General features: G+C 39.0%; 1 pseudogene; it reads left to right on the top strand.

The window, feature by feature from the left end:
* LOC122755161 overlaps nt 1–17388 on the top strand; it is a 152748-nt pseudogene extending 135360 nt beyond the window's left edge.
* The last annotated feature ends 666 nt before the right edge of the window (nt 17389–18054 follow it).

Raw genomic sequence — 18054 nt, 5'->3', positions numbered from 1 at the left:
TTTATATACGTTATCTCCTCCTTTAGATTGTAAGCTCCCTGAGTTGTTCAGTGATTTTCAGTTATGTCCAACTCTTCATAACCCCATTTGCAGTTTTCTTGGCAAAAATCCTGGAGTGATTTGCCATTTCCTTCTCTAGCTCATTTTACAGATGAAGAAACTGAGACAAACACAGTGAAGTGACTTACCCAGGGTCACACAGTTAGGAAGTGTCTAAGGCCAGATTTGAACCCAGGAAGATGAATCTTCTTGACTCTAGGCCTGGCCACTGTGCTGCTTTGATGCCAGAAACTCCTGGAGGGTAGGGACTAATTTTGTATTTCCTTGTATCTGCAGTGTTTAGCATAGTGCCTGGCATGAAGTGTTTATTAAATACTTGCTTATTGACTAGCAACTGGCAACTGTGATTTTACTTTGTGTTCATTCAGTCTCTTAACTGACTTGGTTTCAATGGAATGTTTTGTTCTAGGGATAATGACCCAGAGTTAGGCAAGACCCTCAGTTACTCCTCCACCAGCAGCCTAGGTTATACCTTTGCCCCTGCTGATGCTTAACTGTTAGACTGATCTCTGGGATACAGGAGTGGAATGTTGGGCAAACAGCCATTCACCTCAATGCATTCTTTCATGTTGGCAGGTGCTGAATGTACTAACCAATGTCTACAGATATATTAGAAAACAGAGTGCACGATCATGACGTTTTTTAGGGATCATAATTATCTTCTTATTCAGGAAGTCAAAGGAGGTATTTGTTGTTTGGCTGGTAAAACAGGGAGGCATCTTTCACCACAGCCAGAATAAAAAGCTATTATAATATAAATATAAATTCTGAGCTCACGAAATGAAAACATTCCGTAACTACATGGTTTCTCCTCCACACCAAGAAATTAAGTTTGAAAACTGATGTAAATATTTGCAATGCTGCTTTGATGAGTCTGGATTCCACACAGTATGGTCGACATGTCTCTGGCAAATGATTAAGAATAAACAGATCTAAGCCGACAGCAAAGGGAGCCCACTTGTGGCCTTCTTGACTGGTTGGCATGAAACTGATAGGGCAACAGAGGGAAATTTGCAAACCCAGCTGGGTTACAAAGGACAGAAGCATGTATCTGATTTAGAAGCGCAACCTTTATAGGGAGAAAAAAAAAAGAAAACATTAGGAGAAGTTCTCCCGTTAGGATCTGATTTCTTGTCCTACAGTTGAAAGGAAAGGATGTGATATGTGGCTGAGATCTTCATATTAGGGATTACTAATTTTCAGAAGTTCTTTGCTCAGATTCAGATTCTTGTTCTGGGACTACTGGAAGTGGGGGTGGGGTAGGACTGGAAATCAAACACCAGCTTTCAAAGAGGGAGGGCAGAACAGTATTTTTTAGTTATAGGTCATATAGAAGATTAGAGCAGGTGTTACCATATTGAATCTCATTAGAAGTGAGGAGGAAAAAAGAAGAAAAAAAGAAGTGAGAGGAGAAGGCAAGGCAGCATGATTGGGTACCATTCAGTAGCAGCAGCGCTACTCTCCAAGTCAGCAGGGAGACAGTTGTGTCACAAGCAGTCAGTTTTAGTGCTGCTAAAACTTGGCAGATGGTTTGCATGCCCTAGATTATTGATCAGACCAAAATGTATCTGGGTGTATAGAAATTATTTTGTGTTGCTAAAGACCTGACATACAGATTGGCTAATATGAAAGAAAAGGAAAATGATAAATTTGGAGAGGATATGAGAATATTGAGACACTGATGCATAGTTGGTGGAGTTGTGAATTGATTCAACAATTCTGGGGAGCAATTTGGAACTATGCCCAAAGGGCTATAAATCCATGCATACCCTTTGACCCAACAATGCCACTACTAGGTCTGTATTAGGACCTATTCATACAAAAATATTCATAGCAGCTCTTTTGTGGTGGCATGAGTGGGATGATTTCAGAAAAGCCTGGAAAGACTTAAATTTACTGATACAAAGTGAAGTAAACAGAACCAGGAGAACACTGTACACAGTAATAGCAAAATTTTATCATGATCAACTGAATGACTTAGCTTTTCAGCAGTACAATGATCCAAGACAATTCCAAAGGACTCCTGATGAAAAATGCTATCCACCTTCAGAGGAAGAATTCATGGAGTCTGAACACAGATGGAAGCATGCTATTTTTTACTTGTGTATGTGTGTGTGTGTGTGTGTGTGTGTGTGTGTGTGTGTTTGGTCTGTGTTTTCTTTCACCACATGACTAATATAAAAATATGTTTTATATAATTGTATATGTATAACCTCTCGGATTACTTATTGCCTCCGGGAGGGGAGAAGGGAGAAAGGGAGAGAATTTGGAACTCAAAATTTAAAAGAAAATTATTGTTCAAAGTTATTATTATATGTAATTGGGGGAAATCATTTAAAAAACCTGATTTAATGGTTTCATATTAGGTTTTTTTGGTTTTGGGGGGGGGTTTGTGAGGCAATTGGGGTTAAGTGACTTGCCCAGGGTCACACAGCTAGTGTTAAGTGTCTGAGGCTGGATTTGAACTCAGGTCCTCCTGAATCCAGGGCCAGTGCTCTATGCACTGAGCCACCTAGCTGTCCCCATATTAGTTTTTATTTAATAATATAACCCCTCTTTTTAAAAATTTGTATTGAACCTATGATTTCATCATGGGGGAGGCAGGGTTTCTAATAAGGACCTTCCTCTAATAATGAAGGCAGGCATCTTCTAGTCATAAAGAGGTGCCTGGGCAATGAAAAATTAAGTGACTTGACTGGGGTTACAATGCCAATATATGTGTTAGAGGATGGACGAATTCATTATTTCATCTTTGTGAGTTCCCCATTCCACCACCACTACAGATCATAAACCATTTATGCCTTCTTATACTGTGTGATTCTTGGTCATTCCTTTACATAAGTCTTCCATTTGGGAGGAACCTTCTATCTGGACCCCCTGCCTCTTCCTACTGTAATCCATCCTAGGCCCAGTTGCAGAAGTAATTTTCCTAAAATGCAGATCAAATCATGTCACACTGAACACACACCAGGGACTACAATTGTGACCCTGAGCAAGTCACTGAACCTCTGTTTGCCTCAGCTTTCTTAATTGTAAAATGGGATAATTATAGCAGCTTCCACCAAGGGTGAGAATGAGAATATTTGTAAAGTATTTAGCACAATAACTGGCATGTAGTAGGTGGCATATAGATGCTTAATTTCCTTCTTTCCTTTTTTCCTTCCTTCTTTCCAGCCATTCTCCCCACCTCCTTCCTTCCAGGAGAAAATATAAACTCTAACATTTAATGCTTTTCATAACCTGGCCCCTTTCTTTTATTTTTAAATCTAGTTAGACTTTATTCCCTTCCTTGCACTTTACATTCTAACCATACTGGCCTACTGACTTCTCAGTCCTTTATGAGAACGAATCAGGTAATGGGGTTAATAAGAACAATGGAACAGAGGTGAAAAGGTACATTTTTGGGGAAGACAGTGAGTAAACAAATCTGGCTGGAGAGGAAGGTTCATTAAGGAGGTATGGGGGGATTATTTGAGTAATATAGTTGGGGTCAGACTTTGGACAGTTTTGAGTACCAGATTAAGGTGTTATCTTATAGAAAGTAATTGTAGGTTCTTAGTTTAGCAAAATACGATGAAAATGATGCTTTAGGAGAATTAATCTAGTGACTGTGTGCAGGTGGTATTGGAGACAAGGAGACTAAGCTGTTTAAATAGTTCAGTTATGAAATGATGAGTCTTGTACTATTGGAGGAATTAGAAAATATGAAAAACACCAATGATGCAAACACTTTCCCAACTTTCCCTTTTTACTCTCTCTTTTTTTGGGGGGGAGGGGCCAGGGAAATGAGGGTTAAGTGACTTGTCACACAACTAGTAAGTGTCAAGTGTCCAAGGCCAGATTTGAACTCAAGTCCTCCTGACTCCAGGGCCGGTGCTTTATCCACTGTGCCACCTAGCCACCACCTAGCTGCCCCCTCTTTACTCTCTCTTAAGAGGTGTTAGTGAATCTCTGTTCATGGGGAGCAGAAACAACTAGGAGGGGAAGCAAGGGGCCCAAATCTTCCTAATCCGGATCATCTGCCATTGTATACTTGGAGATAAGTATAATTAAATTGCTCAAATTCCCACCTTTAAAAAAAGCTGAATGCCAGAACCTAAAACAGAAGGCAGTTTCTCGAGAAATAACATGTGTGCAGAAACATAGCTGAAAGAGAAAATTGACAAAACCTTAGATTGGCGATTTTTTTTTGTTTTATTTAGAGTCTTATTTTTTCCCAAATTACATGTAAAAACAAATTTTAACATCGATTTTTAAAAACTTTGTGTTCCAAATTCTCTATCTCCTTCCCTCCCCACCCACCCTTAAGATCTCAAGCAGATTGGTGAATTTAATGAAATTTTTGAAACTTCTCAGATCTTTTCTTTCCTTAAAAAAAAGAATTTATTCCTATTGTTTATTTTTGTATCCCATGAATATTCCAATACAAAGACCTTTTTTATACAACATGCATTTAAAGCACGTGTTTGACAATCTGTCTCTTTATCAGATGTATATAAACTATAGGGATATAGCATGGTGTAATAAAGTGATTCTCAAAGTGTAACCTGGGCACCCTTGGGGGTCCCTAGGAGCCTTTCCCCAGGTTCACAAATTCAAAACTCTCTTTATAATACTGAGATGGTTTAATTTCTAATATGTTAAATGTTAATAGATATAACCCACACAAACCAAAGCTCTTTGTGGGGGGAATCCTCAATAATTTTTAAGAGTATTAAAGTGTCCTGAGACCCAAACGTTGGAGAATCTCTGGTGTAGGTGATAGAACCAGGAAGATCCAGTCCTGCCTTTGACATATATTGTCTAGGTAAGTCACTTAATATTTCAATCTTCCCAGCAGTGCTCTAAGGCTGTAAATTATTGACAAGTAGCCAGTTTCTGCATGAGTGGAGAGAGAGGGAGAGGCAGAGATGAGAGAGAGAGACAGGGAGAGAGAGAGACAGAGATAGAGAGAGACAGAGATAGACAGACAGACAAAGGGAGGGAGGGAAAGAGGGAGGGAGGAAGGGAAAGAGGGAGGGAGGAAGGGAAAGAGACAATTCCATCCCCAAGAACTTTTCTCACCAATGATATCACTGGTGTGGAGTACAAAAAAAAAGATTAAAGTGTTTCTTTTTGAATGAAAGACTCTGTGTTCCAATAGTTATTTTGTATTTTTTTAAACCATAAATCAACTTTATTGGATTAAATAGCTTAGATTCATACAGCACTTGGTCACAAAGCCCTTCCCCATCCATTATATCAAGTGATCTTGTGAATGTAGGACAAGCTGGGTTTTTTGTTTTGTTTAGTTCTAACCAGCCCTGTGGTTTCTTTGGTATAGGAAGCTCTTGGTGAGGAAATTCCTCTATCAATACAAGATCAGCACATTCCAGGAACTTAAGGTATTAAAAGGTTGTCTTAACCTCTCAGAGGTTAAGTGCCTTGCAGGCAATCAAACAGTAAGTGTGTGTAAGATAAAGAATTTGAACCTGAGCCTTCCTGACTCTCTGTCTTTATACCACACTACCTCTATCCAAGTAAGCATTAACATCCCCATTTTGAATATAAGAAAACTGAGATTCAGAAATTGATTTGCCCAATGTCACCCAGCTAATAAGCAGCAAAGGGGTGTTTCGAGTTAGCAGTTCTATGTAGGAGAACTAACTGATTCTGAAAATAACAAAGAACAGTAGGAACAGAAGCTGAGAAAAGACGCAACTTGAGCACAGACAAGTTGTACATTTTTTCCCAGTCAAATATAGTCAGTTTCACTTTTAAAAAATCATATTGTTCAGTGCTGGTTATATAAAGTGCCCTCCAATTTTCTTCTTTAATAAGATATGCATGACAAACCATATAGTATAAGCTTCAGGCTTCCTTCATCTCTTGATTCCAAACTATGATTTCCTAAGTAATTTTTGCCATTTTCCTCATACCCATTTTTGTGTTGATTTTGGTGAGTGTCAAAGTCTATGTTGATGCAGTTTGAAAGATCTTATCACTTTCTTCATAGAATCTCATTACTTCATCTTCTGCAGCAGCTGATGGTATTTAGTCTGTAGTTATATCCATGAGTTTCTCTGTCCTTATGCTCATCATGAGGACTGCTTGTCAACACCACCAAGTATCCCATGAAATGTAGCCACTGGGAACATAATGTTCCTCCAGGGTTGTTACTCACAGAGCTGAGAAGAGTCTGTGAGCTATCTTTCCATTTAGCTGTGAATTCTTTATTATCCTCTAGTTTCATTTGTAGTGAAAATCTCAATATCAACAAATTGAAGACTAGTCATAATATGATTTGACTATCAAAACATACGGTCAAGTTCAGCTCCTCTGCTCCCATGCCAAGTTGTTGATCAATGAATAGAAATTGTACACTAATAGTTAAATTAATGTTTGTAGACTGTCTAAGAACTGGTTTTTATCACCCTTTTTTACCTTTTCTATCATTCTGCCACTCTTATGGAAAAAGTAGAGTCACTCAAGACTTGGGGGCCATTTTGTATTTAATCCATTTCTCAGGTTGCTGTGGTCAAATAAAAGTATCATCTAGAGTAGGCATTAGGGCATAATATAGAATGTTAGGCCTGGAAATCAGAAAAATCTGGGTTCAAATCCCACTTCAAACATAAACTGGCTGTGTGACCTCTGAAAAATTACTTAACCTCAGCCTCAGTTTCTTCATTTTAATATGATGTTAATAACTGTAGCACATACTTTGCATGGTTGTTGGGAGGATCAAAGATACGGTGTACAAAGAGCTTTTTTTTGTTTTTTTTGTTTTTTTTTGTTTTAAGTGAGGCAATCGGGGTTAAGTGACTTGCCCAGGGTCACACAGCTAGTAAGTGTTAAGTGTCTGAGGCCGGATTTGAACTCAGGTCCTCCTGACTCCAGGGCCGGTGCTCTATCCACTGTGCCACCTAGCTGCCCTGTACAAAGAGCTTTTGACACCTGAGAGCATTGTTTAAATGCCAGTTATAAGAATAAAGTTATCATCATCATCAGTATCATTCAACCATTTCACATTAGGTCTCTCTGTATATAGCTAGGCTGGTTCCCAGAGGATAAGTAAGCATTATGTCACTGAGAAGGTAGTTGAAACCTTTCTAGTTTGGTAAGAACTTGCCAAAAAAAAAAAAGGTACCATGTTGGCATAGTCTTCCAAGGACACAGGGCCATTTCCACATCTCAATAAGACATCAGAGCAGGACTTTAGTTTAAACATAAATAACTACAAAACCAAATCTAAATGCCAAATGGGCAGTTCAGACAATCCGTTCTTTGGGATACTCAACTTTTAAAATTTTTTTCTTTTTTATTGTGTCTTAATGATCAATAATCACAAACATTTTGGTATATAAAGAACAGAAAAGAATTGTTTAAGAAAATATGAACCTCTCTTAACATTTGGTTTGGCTTGTTAAGGACACATATAAAGACTACATAAAAAATTAAAATGTAGTAACAAAATTGTTTTATTTTTATCTCCTTCTGGAGTCCTGTTGTTTTGTTTTGCATCTGTCATTTCATTGGTATAAGAAACTCCCAGATGAGGGAACTCCCTCTATCAAAGAGGTAGGTCTCTTCTCTGCAACTTATCATTCCATCTTCTTCTATGCCTTAAAACCCCTAACAATTTTCTTCATCCTTACCAAGACCTCCAATTCTTCCATCCCTCAGTTCTTTCCCTTACTCTAGTTACACACTCTTCTTTTCCATATCTCGGCTACCTGATGACTGAGTTCAATGCTACTCTGTCCTCAACACTCAAATCCCATTCTCCCTTATCCTGTCCCTATCCATTATCAAGCTTCAACCTTGAATTACTCTCACCATACACTTCTTTCATTCTCATTCATCTGCTACCAATGGAGATGGAGAAAAATCACAAAAGCATTCTTATTGGGTCCACTACAAATTTGTTACATCAATTTGATTAGACTTTCACTGTAGCAGGGCACTCTTTCTACACCTCCCTAATTGATTTCCTATCTCACTGCAACAGCTATTACAAAATTCTTCATGCCTCCTCAAATCTTGGCAAGTTTTCCTTCACAACATCTCTCACACAGCCACCCTCCTTGTACAATCCTTCATCACCTCTCTCCTGGACTATTGAAATAGCCTTCTGATTAGTCTTCTGACTTCAAGTTTCTCCTCACACTAATCCATCTTCTACTCAGTTTTCAAAGGTCTTCTTAAAAATAAAGGTCTGGACAAGTCTCCCCCAGAACCCCCTCAAGAATCTCCAGCTGCTCCCTATTACCTCCAGGATCAAAAATAAAATCACTTGTTTGGTATTTAAAACCCTTTACAATCTGGTCCCTTCTTGCCTTTCCAAATTTCTTTCACTTTATTGCCCACCATATACTTTGTGATACATCGACTTGCTTTTCCTCACACAAGATATTCCACCTCCCACATCAATAGCTTTGCACTGGCTGTCCTCCATGCATTAAGGGAAAGCTCTCCCTCTCTCCCCCCTCATCTTAGCTTCCCTGGATTCCTATTAGACTTATTTAGAATCCCACCTTCTATAGAACTTTCTCAGTCTCCACCCCAAAGTCCCTTCTCCCTGAGATTACCTTCCATTCACACTGTCTATATCTTTAACATGAATGGCTATTTGCATGTAGCTGAAGTAATGATGCACCCTGAGGGAGAGCAGGGAGGAAGCATGTGCCAAGCAAAATAAATCACTGCCATGACCTCCACCACCACATGCCCTCAGATTTAGATGATAATAACCAAGGACCCTGAGTCCAAGAACACTGGACATAGCAGTTCTCCCTCTGCCACCACCTCAGATAACTGGTCTTGCTTCCAACCCCACAGCCATCACCAAGGAAGGCAACAACTATGGAGAAGGACCTCCCTTCTTCACCTCTGACTGCTGACCAACTGTCACTATCAACACATAAGCCCAAGAGTTCCAGGAGTGGCAGTCTCCCAGATCCCAGGTCCTGCTTCTAGGACACCCCCTTCCATCACTCCAGGAAACAACATCTATGAACATGGAATCTGGGACTTGCTTCTGCAAGTCCTGCAACCTCATTTTGGGAAAGAAATCTCTCACCACCAAAGTCCTAAACCCTCTCAAATGGCTCCATACCATAAATGGATATGGATTCTTACCAGTTGAAAGTAAAGAATATGCATTATCTTTTGCATTACTGCAGCACCTTCGAGACCCTTGGTACCTCATGTTCTGTGTCCATTAGAATGTGACTCTTTGAGAGCATCTGCTGTCTTCCTTTTCTGTTCGTATCCCTAGTACTGAGCCAAGGGCTTTGTTCATAGTAAGCACTTCATAAATACCTATTCATTCATTCATTCTTTTATTCAAGTTGTTTCCTTCATTAGATGTGAATTCTTTGAGTAGTACCTGGCTTATAGTAAATGCTTAACTGAAAATTGCAGGGATGCTCATCAGTTGGGGAATGGATGAACAGGTTGTGGTATATGATTACGATGGAATACTACTGTGCTTTAAGAAATGATGAGCTCAATGATCTTAGAAAAACATGGGAAGACTTGAAAGAAATAGTGAAGAACAAAATGAGCAAAAGCAAAAGAACATTGTATATAGTAACAGCAATATTGTTTTAAGAATGACTTTGAGTGAATAAGTTATTTTAACTATTATAGATACTCAAATTAACTATAATGCACATATGAAGAGACATTATCTGCATCTGGAAAAAGAACTGATAAATAGAAGTATATATAGAATAATTTTACATACGTATTTGTGTCTAATGGTGATTATCTCTAGGGCAAGGGTGGAGGGAGAGGGGAAGGAGGGAAGAAAAAAGAAAAAGAAATTTGCATGATGTTGTATACTTTAAAAGAATAGCCAGTTTACATAGAAGACTTAAAGTTTCATATGCAATCATCTCTTTTTTTTTCAAATCTTAATAGTATTTTATTTTTTCCAGTTACATGCAAATATAGTTTTGGATATCTGTTTATTTTTGTTTTTGTTTTTTTAGTGAAGCAATTGGGGTTAAGTGACTTGCCCAGGGTCACACAGCTAGTAAGTGTTAAGGGTCTGAGGCCGGATTTGAACTCAGGTACTCCTGACTCCATGGCCGGTGCTCTATCCACTGCACCACCTAGCTGCCCCAGTACATCTCTTTTTATAAGATTTTGACTTCCAAATTTTTCTCCCTCCCCCCTTTCTTCCCCCCTCCCCAAGACAGCAAGCAACCTGATGTGGGTTATATATGTACAATCACATTAAACACATTTCCAAATTAGTCATGTTATGAAAGAAGAATAAGAACAAAAGGAAAAAAACTCAAGAAAGAAAAAACAATAAAGTAAAAATAGTATTCAGATTCCACAGTTCTTTTTCTGGATGTGGAGAGCATTTTCCACCATCAGTCCTTTGGAATCATCTTGGATCATTGTATTGCTGAGAAGAGCTAAGTCTATCACAGCTGATCATCACACAATGTTGTTGATACTGTGTACAGTGTTCTCCAGGTTCTGCTAACTTCACTCAGAATCAGTCCACTTAAGTCTTTCCAGGTTTTCCTAAAATCTGCCTGCTCATCATTTCTTACAGCACAATAGTATTCCATCATATTCATATACCACAACTTGTTTAGTCATTCCCCAATTGCCTGTGTCCCCTCAATTTCCAATTCTTTGCCACCACGAAGAGAGCTGCTATAAATATTTTTGTACATGTGGGTCCTTTTCCCTTTTTTATGATCTCTTTGGGATACAGACCTAGTAGTGGTATTACTGGGTCAAACGATAAATTGTCTATTTTTTTTAAAAAATTATATACTGTTATGGAAATTCTTGTTTTATTCCAGATATTAAAAATAAAATAAAATTTAAAAAAATTTAAATGCTATTGACCAACACAGCTGCCCAGAGCATTGAGAAGTTAAGTGATTTATACAGAGTCACACAGGTACAGAGGCAAGGCTTTTGAACCTAGACATCCAGGCTCTTAGGCCAGCTTTCTATCCACTTTGACACTTTGCCTCTCCTTTCTTTGATATTTTCTTTCTTCATATTTATAACTACCTGTTAAATAGAAGATTCCCCCTCATAAGAAATATGCAGATGTGGGGGTGGCTAGGTGGTGCAGTAGATAAAGCACCAGCCCTGGATTCAGGAGTACCTGAGTTCAAATCTGGCCTCAGACACTTGACACTTACTACCTGTGTGACCCTGGGCAAGTCACTTAACACCCATTGCCCTGCAAAAAAAGAAAAAAAAGAAAAAAGAAATATGCATATGCAAGGAAAACAAATCAACACATAAACTATGTCTGATCATCTCCAATTCACCTCTAATCCAAGAACTGGGAAGTTTATGTCATCACCAGTCTTTTAAATTCTTAGGAATCCACACTTTTAACAACTCACTCATCCCTCACATGTGAGGGCAGATCAGACCCAGAAATGGACCTAAGTCTTTTGTAGTATTCTCTTCTTTCTGAATTTTTTCTCTTGATAGGTGGTGGTGGTAGTGGTTGCAGTGTGTTCAATGACAATGAAGGCAATGGTCTGTTCTGCCTTTGTTAAACACACGTGCCCCTCAGAACAGAGAGGAGAGGACCTCCCTCTGGTTCCCCCCAGCACTCATTCAGGCAGCTGTCAGCAGTAATCTGGCTTCTCGAATTCACACTTCTCTACTCCCCCAGCCCAAGTTAAATTTAGGTGAATCTGTCTCCTGGACTAGAACATTTTTGAAAGCTCTCTTTTCATCTTCTGTTTTCAGAGCAAACACTGCCCAGAACAGGAATGAGGTTGGAATGGTTTTTCACAGTTAAAGTTTCTCACTCCTCTTGCAGACAGGGGAGAAATGGAGTCTTTGATCTGGACTGACATCTATGAGAGCCAAGAGCTATGGCACCACCTGCCACTGACACAGGGAGTACTTCTGAATGGGCATTTCCTTTCGCACTCCTGTACTTTTCCATGAAGCCCAGAACAAAACAACAGTGGTAATTTCAGGGACTCTTCCTGGCATTCTCTTTTCCATTGGAAAGTACGCCTTTTTAATTGACATCACCTAAAGCAAATAGTTTTTATTATTTTCCCTTATGACTGTTCAAGAAGCCAAGAATATCCTTGACTCTCTCGAATGTTTGGGTTTTGGGTTTTTTTCTTGGCTTGTTTTTTAAATGTGTGCCAGGTGCCTGACAGTTAAATGAGGCATGGTGTTTTATATTAACAAGGCACATGAGAACATCAGGAATTCGTGACAATGACAAAAAAGCCCTATGAAAGAGAGTCTTTGCGTTGTCATTCTTGTTTATGTGTTTTGTGGGTTTTCTGATGGCTGTTTTTAGCAAACAAAATCACAGTTATCAAAATCATTTATGACAGATGGGAGGAATATGAATGAGGATAATAATAATAATAGCAATGGCCAGAATTTATACAGTGCTTTAAGGTTTGCAAAGCACTTTACAAATATTAACTCCCTTGATTCTCACAACACTCCTCAGGGTTAGGTGCTATTATTTCCCCCATCATACAGATGAGATAACTGAGGCTGACAGACATTAAGTGACTTGACCAGGGTCACAAAGCTACTAAGTGTCTCAGACCATATTTGAATTCAGGTCTTCCTAGCTCCAAGTCTAGAACTCTATCCACTATATCAACTAGTGTGTGGATATATGTTATGTACACATTTGTAAATATGTGTATACACACATACACATAGACATATGTGTATACATATATGTGTGTATATACACATATACATAGACATGTGTATATACACATATACATATATCCAAGAAAAAGGGGCGTATACGTGGGTGTCTATGTGTGTGTGTATGCGTATGTGTATGTGAGCAGCTAGGTAACACTGGGCCTGTAGTCAGAAAGACCTGAATTCGAATCTGACCTCAGACGCTTATTAGCTATGTGATGCTAGGCAGGTCACTTAACCCTGTTTGCCTCAGTTCCTCATCTGTAAAATGAGCTAACCAGTCCAGTATGTTTTCCAAGAAAACTCCAAATGGGTTCACAAAATGTCAGACATGACTGAAATGACTCAACAACATTTCTCTCTCTCTCTCTCTCTCTCTCTCTCTCTCTCCCTCCCCCCCTCTCTCCACATATATAAATATACACACATTTATATATCCTAAAGGTAGAATACTACAGGTATTGTCAGGCTTGATTGACATATTGATCAGCTTTTTTGTCTTTTAAATTTTTTTTCACTATAAGGGATGGCTCTCTGGGTAAGTGAATGGGAAGGATATATGGGTAAATAAAAGTGAACTAAAAATAAAAGATCAACAAAATTAATGTTTACAAATAACCACCTGCAAAAGATTCAAAGATACTGGAATATGGAAACCCAACAACCCTGAGGCACTCCTGAATTTATATTTCAGGATGGTTCCTCAAGACTTATGACCCTGTTTTTAGTTAATTCTGCCTCACAGGGGGAGACTAGAATGGATATCATGGGTCCTACACCTGAAAAGGAAACCCCCCCACATTTCATAAATAATGTCCCTGCTGGTCTTCATTTCACAGCTCATAGGATCATAGACATAGAACTAAAATGAAGAGTCCTTAGAGACCATCTAGTTCAATCCCCTCATTTGACAGATGAGGAAACAGAGGCTCAGAGGTTAAGTGACCTGCCTAATTTCACCTGACTTGTGCCCTGAGGGGAGGCAGAGCTGTTGCAGTGGTGTCATGTACAATGGACTGAATTTGGAGTCATGGCACTTCGATCCAAATGAGGGAGTGGTTAGTGAGGAATTAAAAGCAGTGAGTGTAGACAACTTCTTCTAGAGTGTAGACAGGGCATGACCTTGAAGAGACAAAATACCTCATACCTGATAGGGACAGGTTAAAGGTTAGGGGAGACCTGAGCATGTTTGTACATCACAAGAAAGGATCCAGTAGGTAGGGAAAGAGACTAATGATAAGAGAGAAAAGAAACGTTCAATGAGGTATTTTTAAAAAATAATATTTTCCCCAATTACACATAAAACACTTTTGAACATTTGTTTTTTAAAATTTTGAGTTCCAAATTCTCTCCCTCTCTTCCTCCCCTCTCCCTCGTTGACAAGGCAAGCAATTTGATATAGGTTATACATGTGCAATCATGTAAAACATATTTCCATATTAGTCATGTTGTGAAAGAAAATGCAGACCAAAAAAATGAATAAAAAAAGTTTAAAAATAACATGCTTTGATCTGTATTTAGACTCTGTCAGTTCTTTTTCTGGATATGGAAGGCATTTTTCATCATGAATCCTTTGGAATTGTCTTGGATCATTGTATTGCTGAAAATAGCTAAGTCATTCGTAGTTGATCATCATATAATATTGCTGTTACTGTGTTCTTCTGTTCAGTTCATTTTGCATCACTTCATGTAAGTCTTTCCAGGTTTTTCTGAAATCATCTTGCTTGTCATTTCTTAAAGCACAATAATATTCTATTGCAATCATATACCACAACTTATTTGGCCATTCCCTTATTAATGGACATCCCATCGATTTCCAATTCTTTGCCACCACAAAAAAGGAGTTGCTATAAATATCTTTATACAAATAGGTCCTTCTCTCTCCCCTCCCCCCTTTAAAAAATCTCTTTGGTATACAGACCCACTAGTAGTATCTCTGCATCAAAGGGGATGCACAGTTTTATAGCCTTTTGGACATAGTTCCAAATCGCTCTTCAGAATGGTTGTATCAGTTCACAACTCCACCAACAATGCATTACTGTCCTAACTTTCCCATGAATCCCTCAACTCAATGGGACATTCTTAAAAAAGAGAAGGGAGGTGCTGTAATCTAAGGCAAGAGGCTAGCCTTGGCAAGAAGTGCAATCTCATCCTCTAAGACCAGAGCAAAGGAAGAGATAACAAGTCATAGTGTCAGAGGGTTTTTTTGAGAAGAGCAGAGGATCTGAGAGAGCTAACGGGAGAATGGAAAGGAACAAGCATTTATTAAACCACCTACTATGCAGCAGACTCACTATGTTAAGCATTTTACAACTATCTCGATTGATCCTTACAATAACTCTGTGAGCTAGGTGCTATTATTATTTTCATTTTACAGTTGAGGAATCTGAGGCGGACTGATATCAGGTGACTTGCTCAGGTTCACATGACTAGGAAATGTCTGAGGCTGGATATGAACTCAGGGTTTTCAGAAAACTCAGACTTCTCTCAGAGTCTTTTATCTGCTGGGCCACTTAGCTAAGACTGGATAGCTTCAATATTATCTGTTTAGAAGTGGAGAAATGGTGGTGGGGTTGGAGATACAGGCATTTGAAGACAGAGGAAAGCATTCAGAACAAGTGCTTTAAGGCAGGGCTTCTTAAACTTTTTCCACTTGTGACCCCTTTCGACGGAGAAATTTGTATCCTACCCCTGGTATCTAGGTATATAATATAGGTTTACAAATCAAACATTTACTGCCAAATTTCTCACAACCCCCATATCTAGTTACATGACCCCATATAGGGTAAAACCCACAGTTTAAGAAGCTTTGTTTTAAGGAGCCTAACAGAGAATAAAATAGAAAAGAATAAAAGGATTTCCACGGAACACTGAGGACCCAGTTGGAATTAAGATAATATGAATTTGTAATGGACCCAACGATCAGATTCCTGACTTTTTCTAGCAATGTTCAGCAGTTCAAGGAATGAAATAGCAAAGGGAGATGATTGGAGAAAGGTTTAAAATTATAAATAATTGTTAGGACAAGGGAATGTCATTCCAGGAGAGAGGATAGTATATTGTTGAACTGCTTAACCATAGGATCAAGACTGAAAGAAGGAGGGTTGGGGGCGGCTAGGTGGTGCAGTGGATAAAGCACCAGCCCTGGATTCAGGAGTACCTGAGTTCAAGTCCGGCCTCAGACACTTGACACTTACTAGCTATGTGACCCTGGGCAAGTCACTTAACCCCCATTGCCCCGCAAAAAAAAAAAAAAAAGACTGAAAGGAGGAAAGTGAAGAGAGCAGGAGAAATGAACTTGGAGAAATAAGAAGGTTGGAGGCTTAAGAGGTTGTGGTGAGGATGAAGAATAGGTTAGAAGCAGAGTCTTTCAAAGAACAAGGAAATGATTATGACACCAAGAGAGATTACAATGAAGCTTACAATTATTAAACAAAGCGACCAACATGAGCCCTAAAAATATGATAATCAAGCTGCAATATTAATGATGCTAAGGAACTTCTGGTAAGTACTGAAAAATACCTTCCAGTTAATGAGGCTGTATAACTCCTATGAGAAGGCAAATGCTACCTCTAGCTGAATTCTAGGATTGCCTGTTATTGCTTCCAGAAAGCTCTAGAACTGACTCACAAAAATATCCAGATGCAATTTGAGTTTGAGAATTCTAGGACTGCCTTAGAATATGAGAAAATAGCTGAAGTGGGTTTTGAAAAATAGAACTATTGGAAGATGATCTTTTGACTGAATAGTGCCCTGGTATTTGCCCCCTGTCCATCATTACTTCAAAAATCATCAAAACAGAGTGTTTAGCATTGTTGGGTCACTATCCAGAGACATAGTGATATGTTATGTTAGAGTCTACCAATGCAGATACAACCTGTGAGAGGCCTCAGCCTTTATTAGGATGACTGTTTTGAGAAAGCAGGTTTGTTGTTGTTGTTGTTTTGTATGGACCCACAGGATGGTCCCAGACCATGAGAAGGTTTGTTGTGCTCCATTAAAGCATGGGTGGGGAGGTTGGAAGAAACAAAGCATTTAAAGAAAGGAATTATAAACTAGCATATGTAGTATACACAGAGGTCCTGAGGACAGAAGCCAACAATATAAAAATAAAAGCCAAGCACCACTATAACCAGAAGAGTTAACTGCATGAATGGGTGAAACGGGATGACACATCAAAGCCTACCTGAGAAGAACTTGATGTTCCATGGATACAGAAAAGTATGAGGAAGCAATGCAAGACAATGAGAAAATATATCAGGCAGAGAAAAAAAAACACCACCACCACAAGCAGCTCCTGAAAAAATGTATTGCTGGCGCTTAAGGAGAGCAAGAGGAGATATTACAGTAAGATCCCAGGTGTGGACAAGAATGCCTCTGAAGATGAAATGCCTTCAGAAGAGGGCCTTGATGCACCATTCAAATGGGAACTACGGGACCAGTGCTGAAGAAAGAGAAGAAATTCAAAACCATTAGTGAAGCCTTCACTATTCTTTCCAACCCCAAGGAAAAAAAAGTCTTGATATGACAGTGGCCAAGGCCTAGATGTGAAGGACATGAACACAGGCAATTTTGGAGCCATTATCTTTGAGGCATTGTTCATTGTTTCGTTTTGAAGCATTAGGTCCAGAGAAATTCTTTTTCCAGTTTGGCTAAAAGAAGGGGGAATAAAAACAACCTACTTAGAGTCTAGAGAATGTAGATGTGCTCATTTTTATTTTATTTTACATAATCAGGCTCATCCATTCATCATGTCCACTTGGACTTAGAACAGTTTCATTTTCTCAATTGGAGACCTCTATGTTTGTGAGTGGGGGTGGAGGAAAGGGAGCTAATACCGAAGATTATAGGCCTGGTAGGAAAAGAGGTGGAAAGGAAAGGAAGAAATATATGAATTATTGTTCAAGTTTATTTTAATTTTTTAATTTTTTTTGCAGGGCAATGGGAGTTAAGTGACTTGCCCAGGGTCACACAGCTAGTGTCAAGTGTCTGAGGTCAGATTTGAACTCAGGTCTTCCTGAATACAAGGCCAGTGCTTTATCCACTGCACCACCTAGCTGCCCCCTAAGTTTATTTTTAAAAATTAAAAAAACAGGGGCATCTAGGTGGTGCAGTGGATAGAGCACCAGCCCTGGAGTCAGGAGTACCTGAGTTCAAATCCGGCCTCAGACACTTAACACTTACTAGTTGTGTGACCCTGGGCAAGTCACTTAACCCCAATTGTCTCACTTAAAAAAAATTTAAAAACAACAAAAAATTAGGTTAGGAGTAAGTTTGAACAAGAAATAGGAAGACACAGAATTCATTATGATTCAAAGTTGA

This window comes from Dromiciops gliroides, chromosome 4 (genome assembly GCF_019393635.1).
Source record: "Dromiciops gliroides isolate mDroGli1 chromosome 4, mDroGli1.pri, whole genome shotgun sequence".
Taxonomy (NCBI): domain Eukaryota; kingdom Metazoa; phylum Chordata; class Mammalia; order Microbiotheria; family Microbiotheriidae; genus Dromiciops; species Dromiciops gliroides.
Note: the sequence above shows the minus strand (reverse complement) of the source record. Positions and strands in the feature narration are given on the sequence as shown.